Raw genomic sequence first — 13,247 nt, 5'->3', positions numbered from 1 at the left:
TTACTGTCTGAAAATTTGCCTAATTGTGTCGATTGTAATCTTTCTCGGAAGTTTACATTTTTTTCTTGTTATTTGCTACGATTATGAAAAAGGCTAAACGTTGCACGTAATAATAACGAAGGGGAGAGAGAAGACAATTATGCATATGGTAGGGGGGGGGAGCAGCTCACCTCTTGACTCTCGCCCGGCCCGTGATTGATCGCTCCAGAACGTAAGCCTCTGTGTCTTGTCCTACATTATATTGCTCAATATGGATCAAGAAGTTGAGAATTTAAAGAGGGTCGTGACAACGAAACGTTCAAGCCACTCCCACGGACGGTATAGGGCGTATATATTTTTTCTTTCCCGCTTTCCAAACGATTATTACGTGTTGTGTCTTTCAGTTTTCATGTTGTTTTTTGTTTTAGATTTTAAATGGCGTGTGTAAGAGCGATGATAATAGGACCGACAGTCAGCGTGACAAGAGGACCAGCGTGAAAACTGACCGACGAGTTTACGCATATCGCCTGTAATACTTGGTCCCCCCCCTGTCCACTTTTACGAATATTTTTTCCATTTGTTTCCAGTTGTCGTCGTCGTTCTGGGTCACGGGAGTTGTCTCTACGGATGGCCCCGCCTTTTACCTTGAAAAGTTCATGTCATGCACCTCATGTGGGTCTTTATCTGCTTGAAAAATCGTCTCTCTCTCTCTCTCAGAGTCTCTATCCGTATCTCCTCGACAGAAGGAGAACGTGAGAGAGCCACGATTTTGCCTGCCGGCAACAACTCGACAACGTACCTCGCGACTCACGATCGTTGCATCCAGCTCGGACGAACAAGAGGAGGCATACACACAACCCCCTGATGGCGATGGCATTGGATGGTGTGTTGTTTTGCAAATGACTGCTCCTCTCGGGTGATGGATAAACGTCTAGCGGCATCAACAACTTTTTCGGGACTGAACTGTGAGAGCAGAGAGAGAGGCCGGATGGAAAAATGTCGAGCACACAAACTTGATATTAATGAGGGCTGGTAAATAGCATCACGCCACGGCCGTTTAATAACGAGTCGCGCTCGACAAGCAAAAGTTTTTCCCAACTTGTCGAAAAGCTAATCCCGCCCAACGTCAGCAGCCCGGCGCTCTGCTGCGTGGCGAGACACGGCCCAGCCGAGCGCACACAATAGTTTCATAATGAATCCGTTGACGAAGAAGAAGAAGAAGATGACGAGCAACAACAACAACAACAACACGACGTCTCCTTGTTATAAATGCTCCTCTACTGCAGCAGTTTAGACGCACACGCCGAAAAAGGCTAAATTTTTTCGCGTTCATCAGCATCAGCTCGCAGTCACACACATTTCAGTGTTCCATCATTATGTACGTATATATCCCGCCAACAGGTGCACGTTAATACTCTATCCGGGATTTTTACACCGAAACAAAAAGGGCGTTTCCTTCTTTTTTTCTCCTCGTTAACTCAACGCCATTTAAAGAAGTCGTTTTTTTTTTATTTTTTATTTCTTGGTAACTTTATCCATGTGTGAAAAACTTTTTTTATATAATCATATCGGCCTAATTATTCCTTTTATTTCCTTCTTGTTTTCGTTGACTGTTGTTTTTCACGATATTGTAAACCCTGTAATTTGATCGTTTTTTTTTCTCTACACTCACCGCAATCAGACGCGCAAGTGAACGGCCCCGTTACGTGGAACGCAGACCAAGTGGATAGAAAACCCAAAGGAAAATAAATTGGAATGAAATAAAAATAAAATAAAAAAAAGGCTAAATTACATGGAATAAAAAATATGGGGCGTTTCATTTTCCGTGTTTGTAGAGTCTGTAGGCTCATCGTGTGTACACCGAAAATCATGGGACGAGAGTACACACTTGTGTGATGAATAGAGTAGTTAATATCGAGTTAAATTCGCGCTTTGATTACACACGGCGTCACGACCGATCCCGTTTTTCTAATTGCTGGATATCGGAGCAACGAGAAATGGAGAAAAATGTCGGTGGTGGCTACGTGGTGGAGACGATTTTTTGATTACTTGTGCATGGTTCGTTTACCGAAACAGAGATCACCTCATTAGCTATGAATCTCGACGCGAAAAGGACTCACAGTCGAGTTTATCTTCTTTTCAATGCAGCAGCAGCTGATAATGGCGGAAAATAACCTTGGCACGTTGATATATTTTATTCAGCCGTCAATATCTTTTTGGGAAAAAGTGTAAAATGCCAGACAGAAAACCAGTCACGGGAGGAGGAAAGAATTCACATGACATTTGCATACGATTAAAATACACGAATCGGCGAAAATACAGGTTCGTGGCGTTGTCAAGTTTTTTGACATCGATACATGTTAACGATCGTGGGATGGTCAAATTATAAATTTATAAAACTATTTTCCATTTTGATTTTCTCGCCTTGTTGATAATTGAAAACATTTGAATCGAATAATAATCATTTTTCAAAAAAAGAATTGACGACTTGACGTTGACAATAATTTCAATCAATTGCAATTTTGCAACGCTGTGGAATGATGATCCGGTTATTTCTAAGTCGTGCGAGATGAAGAAGGTCGTTTGTTCTCCCTATCCCACATTTTCAGTTGGTTAATCAAATAATAAAACTTTTTAAAAGAATATCCAAAACACTTGATCATCCCATTCTTCTATTGAGAAGGAAACGTGTCCATTTTTGGTAGTGTGACTATATAGTCAAAGACTTGAAACTTTCTTCCCACTCAATAACAATGGCCACCACGTGCAGAATGTGTGGCTTGGCGCCCATTTACTTCGACTCAGCCTCAAACCTGGTACGGGCAACAACTTCCTGTCAGCCTGCTGAAATAAATTGGAGTGACACAGCAACGAGACTACAAGATCCACAGCCCGGGCCCCGAACAAAGTCAGCCATCACTCAAAGTAAGTGATGCCTAGTTAATATTTGCATTCGAACGTGAAATGGCAAATTCTGGATCAATTCGTTGTAGTAGAGTCTGACAAAAATGCGGGTATTTTTACTGTTCCTTGTTGGTCATGAGGGTCAGTCGTCGACATTCTGATTCTTTTTTTTGTGTTGGAATTGAAATTCCTGAGCAACAGACAAATTGAGAACATCTTTCAAAGTCGTATGCACGGCTGCTGCTCGTTCGGGGTCACCCCCAATGACGGGAGAGACTCACGTTGAACGAAATAACTATAGCGAATTTTGATTTCTTCCTTCCTTTTTTGATTCATCTCTCGATGAAAATTTCGTTGTCGAAATATCATTTCCACGAGAGAATTTCCACTTTGTCTCTTTCATTTGCTCGAGCCACCGGTTAAAAAATTCCGAGTTTTAGTCTTTTCTTCTTCAAAAATGCAAAAACGAATGTTGTGTGTGTAACTTTTGGGGGGGTTTTGTTGAACGATGTTTCCATGGGTAACGTAATCGTCGTTAGGAGATTGGGTGGCCGTCATCCGCCCTTAATACCTCGTCAATGCCATTATTCCTAAAGTGTCGTCATTCACGGCTGTAGCCGCTAGAGAGTTAACAAGTTGATGGCCGCTTATAGGCCTTGTTCCAATAAAATAGGGGGGAGAACCGTCGTGCTGTCTCTCTATGAAGCGATAACATGTGGCTATTTACAATTCGAATCAAAGCAAAATGGAATTTATTTACTAGAAAAAGATTGGTATCGACGCAACGAATAAATGTGTTTGGCTGATCATCCATTTTCTTCCTTTGATGGCAGCCAAAGGGGCGAGGACTCGTGTATAGATGGGAATCTCTTCTTATTTTTTTGTTTTTTTTATAATCGGCGGAATTGAAAGAATAAATAAAATGGAAACGTCCCTTTGAGGCTGGCTGCGTACGGCTGAACGTGTTGGTTGCCTAATCTGATCTGCAACACGGACCGACTGGGGTCGTCTTCGACAGCGACGACTTATAAGGAACCGTTTCCTTACAGTATAGAAAAAGGCCCGGCCCCGTTCCATTCCATGTGATGGATCATCCTCCACCGACGTCCATAGAACAGAAGAGTACAATCCTCCGCCTATTAATAAAAACCCCAACAAGTCGTGGTCTGAATGTACACCTCCTAGATTTCAAACTGCGTTTTCAAACAGGTCCAGTCTTAACCAAATCCGCTTTTTTCAATATAATAACAACAGAGTTAGGAATGGGCGTCGGGCCCCTTTCCGGCAATCTTTATTCTCGTCAGATCCAAGCCACCACCTTACGACTCTTATTTCTAAATTTATTCTATTAACGTTTTTGTGGGCGACACTTTCCTCTCCAACTCTGTAATGGCCCTAATGCGACCAATGTCATAACGAGCGACAGCAACATCTTCTCGTCGTCATTTCCTCGAGATTGTCTTTGTCATGCGACTCTCTTTTTTAATACGTCCGTATTATATAACAAAAAAAGGGCCGCCTTTTAATGTCGATCGATCGATTTTCTGGTTGGCACTTTTTTTTCCCGCCCCCGGTGGCGACACAAATTCTGACATTTAGTCGACACCATGTTAATTCAACTCGATTTCAATGTTGTCCAGCCGCGATAAAGCCGTTTACGTTTCGTGTACAACTCGAATGTTTATCATGTGAGACACGGTATATATCTGGTTGGTGTGACTCGTAGTCTCTGTACTGTGTATAGTGTAAAAAGGGTCTATTTATGTAGATTCATTCGACGTGTAGAGAGAGAGCCGAGAGAGCTCGTTTGGCTTTTTTGGGTTTTTCCCAGTTGGGGTGCCCGTCTCACTTTTGGTTATTCACGGAGCGATCAAAGATGACCGATCGGTTGCGCGTTCTTCTGTGTCGGCTCTGATAACTTCTCGCCCTGGCTCGACTTTCGCTTCTTCTTCTCCCTCCCTCCCCCATCAGTGGCTGGCTGGCATGCCGGGCCGGGGCTGACTCGACGGGCGCGCTGGATCGAGAGGGAATGCGCGTTGGGGCCCCATTTTTTCCGAAGGCGCACAGCTGAAGATGATGCGGCGATGGCAGGAGGGGGGTGAGATGCTGCTGGGCTGGTTTACATATACAAGGCAGAGAGAGAGAGATGGCAGACTGCCATTGCGAGACGAGCCAACGTCAGAGCGGATTAAACGGCAAGTCGGAGAAACGGATGAAGACCAAGTCGGAACGGGACGGACGGACGGTCGCGACGTCTGCATAGAGAGAAAGGGATGAGAAGGTCATCCGTCTTGTTGGCTGGAACACATGTGAAGCAGCACAACGGGCACAATTGTCTATGGCCCACACACAGACGCCTGGAAAGTTACATACACGCCAGAGTTGGCATCACCCAAAGGTGAATCGCTGCTGGACCCCTTTGACTGGATGGAATGTTTTTCTCTCAATTTTGATCGTCATTATTATTCCTGGCCCGTTTTCGACTCTTTGGCTGGGCGTCGACGACTTGCGTGTGCACAAAACGACGCGGGCCACCTATACCTACACTACACGTACATGTAGACGCGATCCGACTCTCCGGCGTTCAATATTAGATTATAAATAGAATAAAATATTTGGAATGAGTAAGGAACAAAAAAAATACTGACTGCATATCCCCTCCCAATTTGAATTATTCACAAGGAAACTGTTTGGCTTGTTGGTTTTTTATTTGCTCTCTCTGGCTCCCTTCATTTTCTAATGTTGTTCAACGGGAGTTGACGGCAGTCCGCTACAGTCCTCATCTAATATTTGGCCATTGTCAATGATTCATAATCTGCGTATCCTCGAGTCCTTTTTTGCTGCTCCTGTCGTTGTTTTTTTGTTCTCTCTACAGTTTCCTCATTCATTTTCAATGAAGGGTGATGACATGCTTTTTGCCCAGAGAGAAAAAAAAAGCAGAGAGAATTTCATGCAGAATGCAAGGAGAAAATGGGCAGCCGAAAACTTTTTCATCGCTCGACGTATAGGAAATGGCGGAGAGAGAGGGAGCAGCAGCAAGCACATCATTCATTCGGTTCAACTCACCACTTGCGGGCGCGGCTTCCTCAAACATTATTGGGCGACATTTATGTATTTGTTTTTAAAAAAAGGTGCAGATTTGTTAGGAATGAGCGGGTCCAATGATTTAAAACTGGCCAACCATTTTTACCTGGTGATGACAGTATATAGCTGGGTTATATACAAAAGAGAAGCGCGTGCGACTTTTTTTTTTGTTTTTTTGTTTCTGTTTTGTGGAGAAAAGACCAGCAGCGTTGGTTATTTATTTGATTTGAAATTTCCCTCCCGAAGAGAGCGGGTTTCGAAATAACAAAAAAGTAAATCATCATAAGCATGAGTCAGTCGAGATTTTTGAGAAAAATGCGCTTCACAGTCGGATACGATCCATCACTTTGCAATCTAGTGCCAATCATGAGGGTTTGGTGTGCTGGTCCTGCACATTCACATACCTCGATTCTCCCCTATCTCTTGTCGGGAATTTTTATTTCACATTTTCCCTTTTTTTCTTAAATTTTATCTCCACCCATTTTTGATATGTCAACCTTTTCTTTTTCTTTTCAACATTCCCCGTGAATAACCGGCTCCTTCATTTTCCCCTGTTGCGCGTATCTTTCTCTCTGCTTATATGGTCTTCTTGTAAAATGTTTTAAATCCAATTCCGAAAGACGGTTTCTCGATTGTCAAGGGTCTTCTTCGTTGCCGTTTGGTGTGTGACAGCGCAATAGCAGCAAAACAGAAACGTCGAGTATAACGAACACTCTATAGCTAGTATGCTCTTTGATTAGAGGGAATTGAAAAATACTATGTCTGTGGCTCTGCTGGGGTAAAATGTCAGTCAACTCTGGTGGCATCGTCTGTCCTTCAACTCGAATAGATTCACGTTGCCGATAACAACGTCCACCACCCGTACACGTAGAGACTAGGTAGTACCATCCACATACTCGTCTGCATAGAAGATAGACGTGTAACAACTAAATACCCCCCGACTGGATATCACATAACAGCAGCATGGATGCCGTCTGTCTAGTTTCCCCTTGCATTTATGTCGGGTGTGTGTGTGTGTGTGTGTTGGGGGTTGATTATTCTCTCCCTTTCAATAAGCACAGCACAGAGCAGAGGGGGAAACATTTTTCTGGCAGGAATGTGATGTTTGATTGCTTGTTCCTTAACTTGTATGACTTGTGTCTGTTTTTTTTTCTTTCTTTTTTTTTAAAACTTGTCGACTTCTTTGCCTTCGTTTGGGCCCACGTGTGTACCTTGATGGAAAAGCGTAACTTCTTCACGTTGTTTCTACCTGGAAAGAAAACCGGGTCTTGGCGTTATCTGACTGCGCTCACCGAGAATGAGTCAAGAAGGCGAAGACTAACAAACGAACAGAGTCGACTTGTCGAAAGAGCTTGTCAACCGTTTCCGTGAATCGAATAATTGGCTTTTATTGCGTCTTCTTCTCCCCTCTTTTGAATCCGGTTTCTCTTTTTTAAAACCCCCTTGCTGCTTTAGCAGCCCTCGAAAGAAAACGGTTGCCAAGTTGTTGCATCCAGGACCGACGAGTGGATGTAATTCATCAGTTGGAAAATATAATAAAAATAAAAAAAGCCAACGCTGTATACAGAGACAGCCCGTCGTCGAAAGTGGATCAAAATGACACTGACTGTTTTTCGCTCGTCGGCACACACCGTCATCATCAACCAGTTTGATTTATATATTTATTTATTCGCTTCTTGTGTTTGTGCAACCTTCTTTTTCATATCTTCTTTTTTCGACCGTCTTGTAGTATGTATGTATGTATGTACCGGGGAGGAAACAACAGCGACGACGGGTTTTTTCTCTCTTTTGCTGCTGGACTGGAAACGTTTGGATGCACGACACAGCTAAAGCGTGATGATGATGATGACGACGCTCTAGTGTCGGTCGCTCGGCTGGGCAAAACCTTAAAAAACTTGCTGTGCTGATGAGGCAGCGCAGCGCCCGCCGTCTCCGAATGTTTGTATTCCCTCGAGCGAGATCGACACTGACATTGATCGACCATCTCGATGGCTGATATATGTACGTGCAGCAGCGCACACAGCATAGACTTTCGGGATCTCTCTCTAGTAGTTCTTTCTTTCATCTAGATCGTCCCAAATCGTTAGCCATCAGCTGCATATACACACACGTTGCTGGCCGGCCGGCCCCGCTTCTTCTATACTCTCACGGTGCGCACCACAACTTGGGCCGTGGGTCTGCGAGACGTGCGTGACAGCCGGGAGATTGAGAGAATCTAAAACTGTGGACTTGCACGCGGTTGCAGTTCCTTTGCAGCGTATAAATAGCGAAATGATCGAGGCTAGAGAGAAGGGAATAAGTCGTCACGACGACACGTGTTTCACCGATTGAGCCCGCGGGAATTTCCACCCAGTCCCGATAAGACACACGGCCTACAACAAGCGATCCCACAACGATCATTTCCAAATTTGTCTTATTTTTTTTTTGGGCTGAGAGCTTTGATGAATGAAATATTCAAAACGACAGTGCGGTCGAGCGTGGCGCCAATTAGTGAAAGTGTCTGGAATAGATTTGGCTGATTGTAAAACATTTGGAGTGATTTCCCGTCATCAACCTGCGACTTTGTCTTTTGATTTGTTTTTGTTGTTGGATCGAGTGAAGCTAACCCGTCCCGTCATTATGTGAGAACCTTTTGATGCGGATCAAAAAAAAAGCCGGTCGCGGCCAATAAATGTAGAGAACCTTTTCATATCAAAATATAACCGGCTATTGCTCTCCGAGTTCATTTGGCGGCGCCATATGAGATGTGCCGATTGCCGGCAAACCCGTTTGGAAAAAAAGCTCTTTGGTTTATAAGCTACGTGTTTAAACAAGAGACAGGAGAGGGCAAGATAATCAATCGAATACTATTTGAATATGTAATAAGCCCCAGCTGGAATGACGCAGCGTGCAGATAGGCCTATACATCTTTGATGGAATAATAAAATGTGTCGTTTCACCTTCTCTGCTGCGGCGCATTTGAAACGACAGCTCGAGTCTGTTGCTCAATATCGGGTTGACATACGCACGCTCCTTAATTCTCTCATCCGAATTTAATTGCATAGTTATTGGTGGTTTGAATCAAAAAAAGAACTAGGAACTAGACTATAGAACCAGGTGTCAGGTGTACATCTGAAAAATCTAGACGACAACTTTCATTCTTTCCGATTTGATGAATCCCGTTGAAAAGTTGAATTTTTTTTTTGTGTTTTCATTGGAGTGACTTGATGGTGAAGGCCGCTGACCGAAACCTCCTCCTATTTTTTTCTCCTCCCTCTATATCTAGAATTCCACCTTCGTTATTACACACACACACACACTTCACTCTTGATCGTGAAAAATTACAGATTATATTGAGCAATGTCGTGGTTCTCTGAACTCTTTTTCCCGTTTTTTTTTTCTTTTTTCTTTAATCCCGATTTTGTTTTTTAAATTCCATTTTTCTTATCGTGACTGGTATCGTTTGAGAGAGCGGCTATTAGAGGAGGGGGTGAACGTATTCACGGAGGTTTTTCTTTTGTCTTTTTGATTAATCAGGTGGTTTGATTGAGGGGATGGGCTAGCTCAAACGTTTATCGTGTCTGTGTTGCTGATGCTGCAGGGTGTCGAAGTTGCTGGAAATTTCGTGTAATTATCAGAGCTAGGCTTTAGCTGACAGGGAGGAAGCGGGTGGTGAAGGAGAGATCTATTTCCAAGAGGGGGAGAGAGGAATGTGGAATGCGGCCTCTATGTACTACCCGAGCCTCCATCATTCATATTTTTCTCTGGACGACGATCTACATGTGCAGTTGTTATAAGATCATCATTTTGGGAAATGGAGACGGGCCCGTCGCTTGTTCCTCTCAGTCTTCCCAGGTGGTAATCAAATCACACACACACACACACACTAGGCCAAGCATATTACTCTGCCAGCAACGGAGAGATTACATCATGAAATGATTTGAAATTACCACGAGATGACGACACGATAATTCATTGAACGAATTATTTCTAAAGGCGACAAACACACGTCTCTATTTTTTTTTCCTCTTTTCTATTTGACTTTTTAAGTTCATTTCTTTTGCGCCTTGCGGCTCAGCCCACACGTGTTTTATACCAGCCACGAAATATATAATGACAGGCATTTTTTTCTTCTTTTAAAAATGATTTATCGACTGCCGAGACTCGATTTTCTATTCTCTCAATCACAAAATTTATTCGGAATTTTCCTTTTTTTGTGTATGTGTGATCTAATCGAGGCTTAATCATAGCTCTGTGCGGCTCTTATTATTATTTCTATTTTTATTTGCTTATTTTTAGATCACCAGGTGTGGGATTGGTAAATAGGTTTCACGTGTGGTTATGTCCGTGAATGGCCGACCGCAATTTTATTGTCGGGGGGTGGCCCATCATAATTCAACAAAGCGAAACCGGTAAAAGAACCCGTGTAATAATACAATCCTCGTCGGATTACACGACGAGAACCAAGTTGTTTAATCCGAAAAAACGGGCAGCAACCGAGTCCCTTTTTATTGTGTAGCCGAGACGGACCCGGGGTGTCTCGTTTTTGCTGTGCGGGAATTTTCTTTTTCTTTTTTAGTTGCTGAGGGATTTTCCGAGAAGGAAGGAGGAGTCGCGATTGATGACTGTTGTTGCTGTTGTTGTTGTTGTGGTGGGGCCCCAACCACGTTGATTGCTTCTGCTGGGGTGTCCAGGGCGTGAATCGATTCTCCTTTCGGTCAGAGACAAGAAGAAACCGAACAAGAACAAACTCGGCTAGTAGGTACAAAAAAGGGGAGAAAACTGTGTCTGCTGGCTTGAAAATTGGACGTTGAGCGTCTTCTAATCGCGTCCATCATCACCCGATTGAGTCACTCACGGCACACTTTTCGGGTCGGCAATGGCCTCAAAAAGTTATTGTTCGGCACGTGACGGATTATTGAATATCCACGCACAAGTTTTAGGACGCCGTTTTGCGCGTCTTTTATACGGCCGTCGTGCGACGCCCGTTGTCATAGCGATCATCGACAGGGGGCTTATGCAAGTCAGTTTCTAATAAGCCATGTCTATATTTAAGATATCGATAGATTAAAAATCACCCCCCCCCCCTCCTCCCCTACATCCAAAGACCTACACGAACTACATGAACACCTTCAATTCTAAAGTTTGCTAACAATAAGGGTTTAACTACTATCTCATTTTCAACTTTACCTTACTTATTATTTCTGATAGATATTTTTCGTAACTCATTTTGATTTTGTTATTTAGATAACAGCATCCCGTTTGACAACCGGTCGAGTTACACATTTCTTCCCTTTTTCTTGAAATGTCCTCGTGTACGCCCATGTGAATATGGGTGTATTCACGAGGCCCCCCTCTTCTTCCCTATCCTGCTTCCTGGTGTACTCGACTTTTCTACGGATGGAGAACTTGTGGATGGATACCTGGCCGTAGTACCCAGGCTGAAAGGTAAGAAAAACATCTCTCTCTTCTTCCTTTTTGACTCTTTGATGGCATCGATTATAACGAGTTACAGAGTACGATTATTCCTGAGCAACGCGGTTGACAGGAACTGTTTTCACATGCCTATTAATTTCGTATTCGTTTACTCAGTTAGGCTTAAATCGCTTCGATCATTCATTTGTAGAACGACTACAGAACAGGCTTGTTGTTACCTAACATCTTTGTCTGCGGGTAAACAATTGAAAATTCGAAAAATATTTGAACTTTAAGTTTAAACACTTGAACCATCAAATTGCAACTAGAAATGTTTATGAACAAGAGGGACTGGCATCTCCTCGTTACATGTGGGCCATTCGGCAGACTTTTCGGGATCGCCTCCAAAGTTAATCTTCGGCACGTGACGGATTATTGAATGTCCACGCGCAAGTTTTGGCTGCTCTTTTTGCGCGTCTTTTACGGTCGCCGTGCGACGGCCGTCGTCATAGCGATCGCTTATTATATGTTCCCTTACTATATACTACATCGTGAGCCGCTCGAGTATGAGGAGACAAACTTGGACGAAAAACGGCCGCCCCAAAAGTAACAAAAGTAAAAAAAAAAAAAGAGTTTGGTCGAACGGAGGGATCGGTGCCAAAGTGGTTGGGGCGGTTGTATTACGCCGAGTTTTGGCGCGAGTCTCTCTCTCTGTGCTGCTGCTGCTTCTTCTCAGCTTGGGTCTTCCTCTTCTCCAGATCGACGACGAGTGACAGTCGTCTAGTCTAGTCCTCCTTTGCTCGAATGCGGCAGCGTCGCAAATGGAGAAACACGGACGCCGATCCATCTCTCGCCAAACTGACGCAAAGCCGACGCTGCGACCGTGGCTTTTGTCTGTAGCTGAGCAAAAAGCCAAAAAATAATAAAAATAAAAAAAAAAGGACAACAGTCATCCAGCAAGAGGAGAAGAAAAAATGAGAGGAAAACCCCAATCCATACAAATACATACATATTCCGGATGGATGGCGCCAAAGATCGCACGCATCCCAAACCTACTTAGTTACACTACAAAGTACATGATGGCGTCTAGGCCAGAAAAAAGAAAAATATAAAAGAAGAAGAAGAAGTATCTCTCTCTGAATCATTCACTCTAGTCGGCTTTTGGCAAAGACTAGAAGGGGGGTTGTGTGTGTGGCTCTCAAACTCAGAGTGGGTCTCTTTTGTGTGTGTGTGTGTTCATTTTTTGTTGTTCTTCTGGGAGGGGTTGGACGGTCGTCGTTCTTTCTACAAGGGTCGGGCGAATTCGCCCGTTTCCTGGCGGGTCTCTCGTCACTTCCTATTCGGCGCCAGCCACAATCTAAACCTTTGCTGGCAGCAGCAGCTTTTTCTTCCTCGGAAGCGCGGAGCAGTTGGCAACCGGCTGGGTCCGTCACTGCGACATTGGGTCGCCGATTCCATCCGTTTTGCGGGGCGACAAATGACCGACCGCAATGAATTTATTCAGCGATTATATCGAATTGACGTCGGCCGGGAGAATTTTGGTATTTTGATGTTTGGTGGGTGCGCGCGGGTTGCTGAACGGGTCCGTGACCGCATGCATCAAAGCATCAAACGGGGGAGGGAGTTGTGTCGTCGTCGTACGTCAGGAACGGAGTCGGGAGGATACTGAGCGGACGGGATAGACTATAGGACGTCGGGCGCCCTGTCACGGCCATGCGTGATGGATAGCTCCCATTGCGTCGGACATACACACACGGGAGGGATTGAAAGAGTCAAAAGATGCAACGAGAGAGAGAGGGGGGGGGAGAGATGTGACGGCGGGAGGTCCCGCCGTGAGCAGCCGCAATGGGCCTCACGAAGTGCCGCGAGAGATTGAACGAAAGAAC

At 44.2% G+C, this 13,247-nt stretch overlaps 1 protein-coding gene across 1 annotated transcript in view; it reads left to right on the top strand.

The window, feature by feature from the left end:
* Positions 1 to 2,565: 2,565 nt before the first annotated feature.
* The window catches only part of LOC124188372 (zinc finger protein rotund-like), a 117,760-nt gene continuing 107,078 nt past the window's right edge, over positions 2,566 to 13,247 (top strand). The window contains exons 1-2 of the mRNA XM_046580943.1: positions 2,566 to 2,904; positions 11,194 to 11,394. The gene's annotated coding sequence lies outside the window, so the exon portion shown is untranslated. The remainder of the gene's footprint in view (positions 2,905 to 11,193; positions 11,395 to 13,247) is intronic.

This window comes from Daphnia pulex, chromosome 2, assembly GCF_021134715.1.
Source record: "Daphnia pulex isolate KAP4 chromosome 2, ASM2113471v1".
Classification (NCBI taxonomy): domain Eukaryota; kingdom Metazoa; phylum Arthropoda; class Branchiopoda; order Diplostraca; family Daphniidae; genus Daphnia; species Daphnia pulex.
The sequence above is the reverse complement of the archived record's forward strand: the minus strand, read 5'-3'. Positions and strand labels throughout refer to the sequence as shown.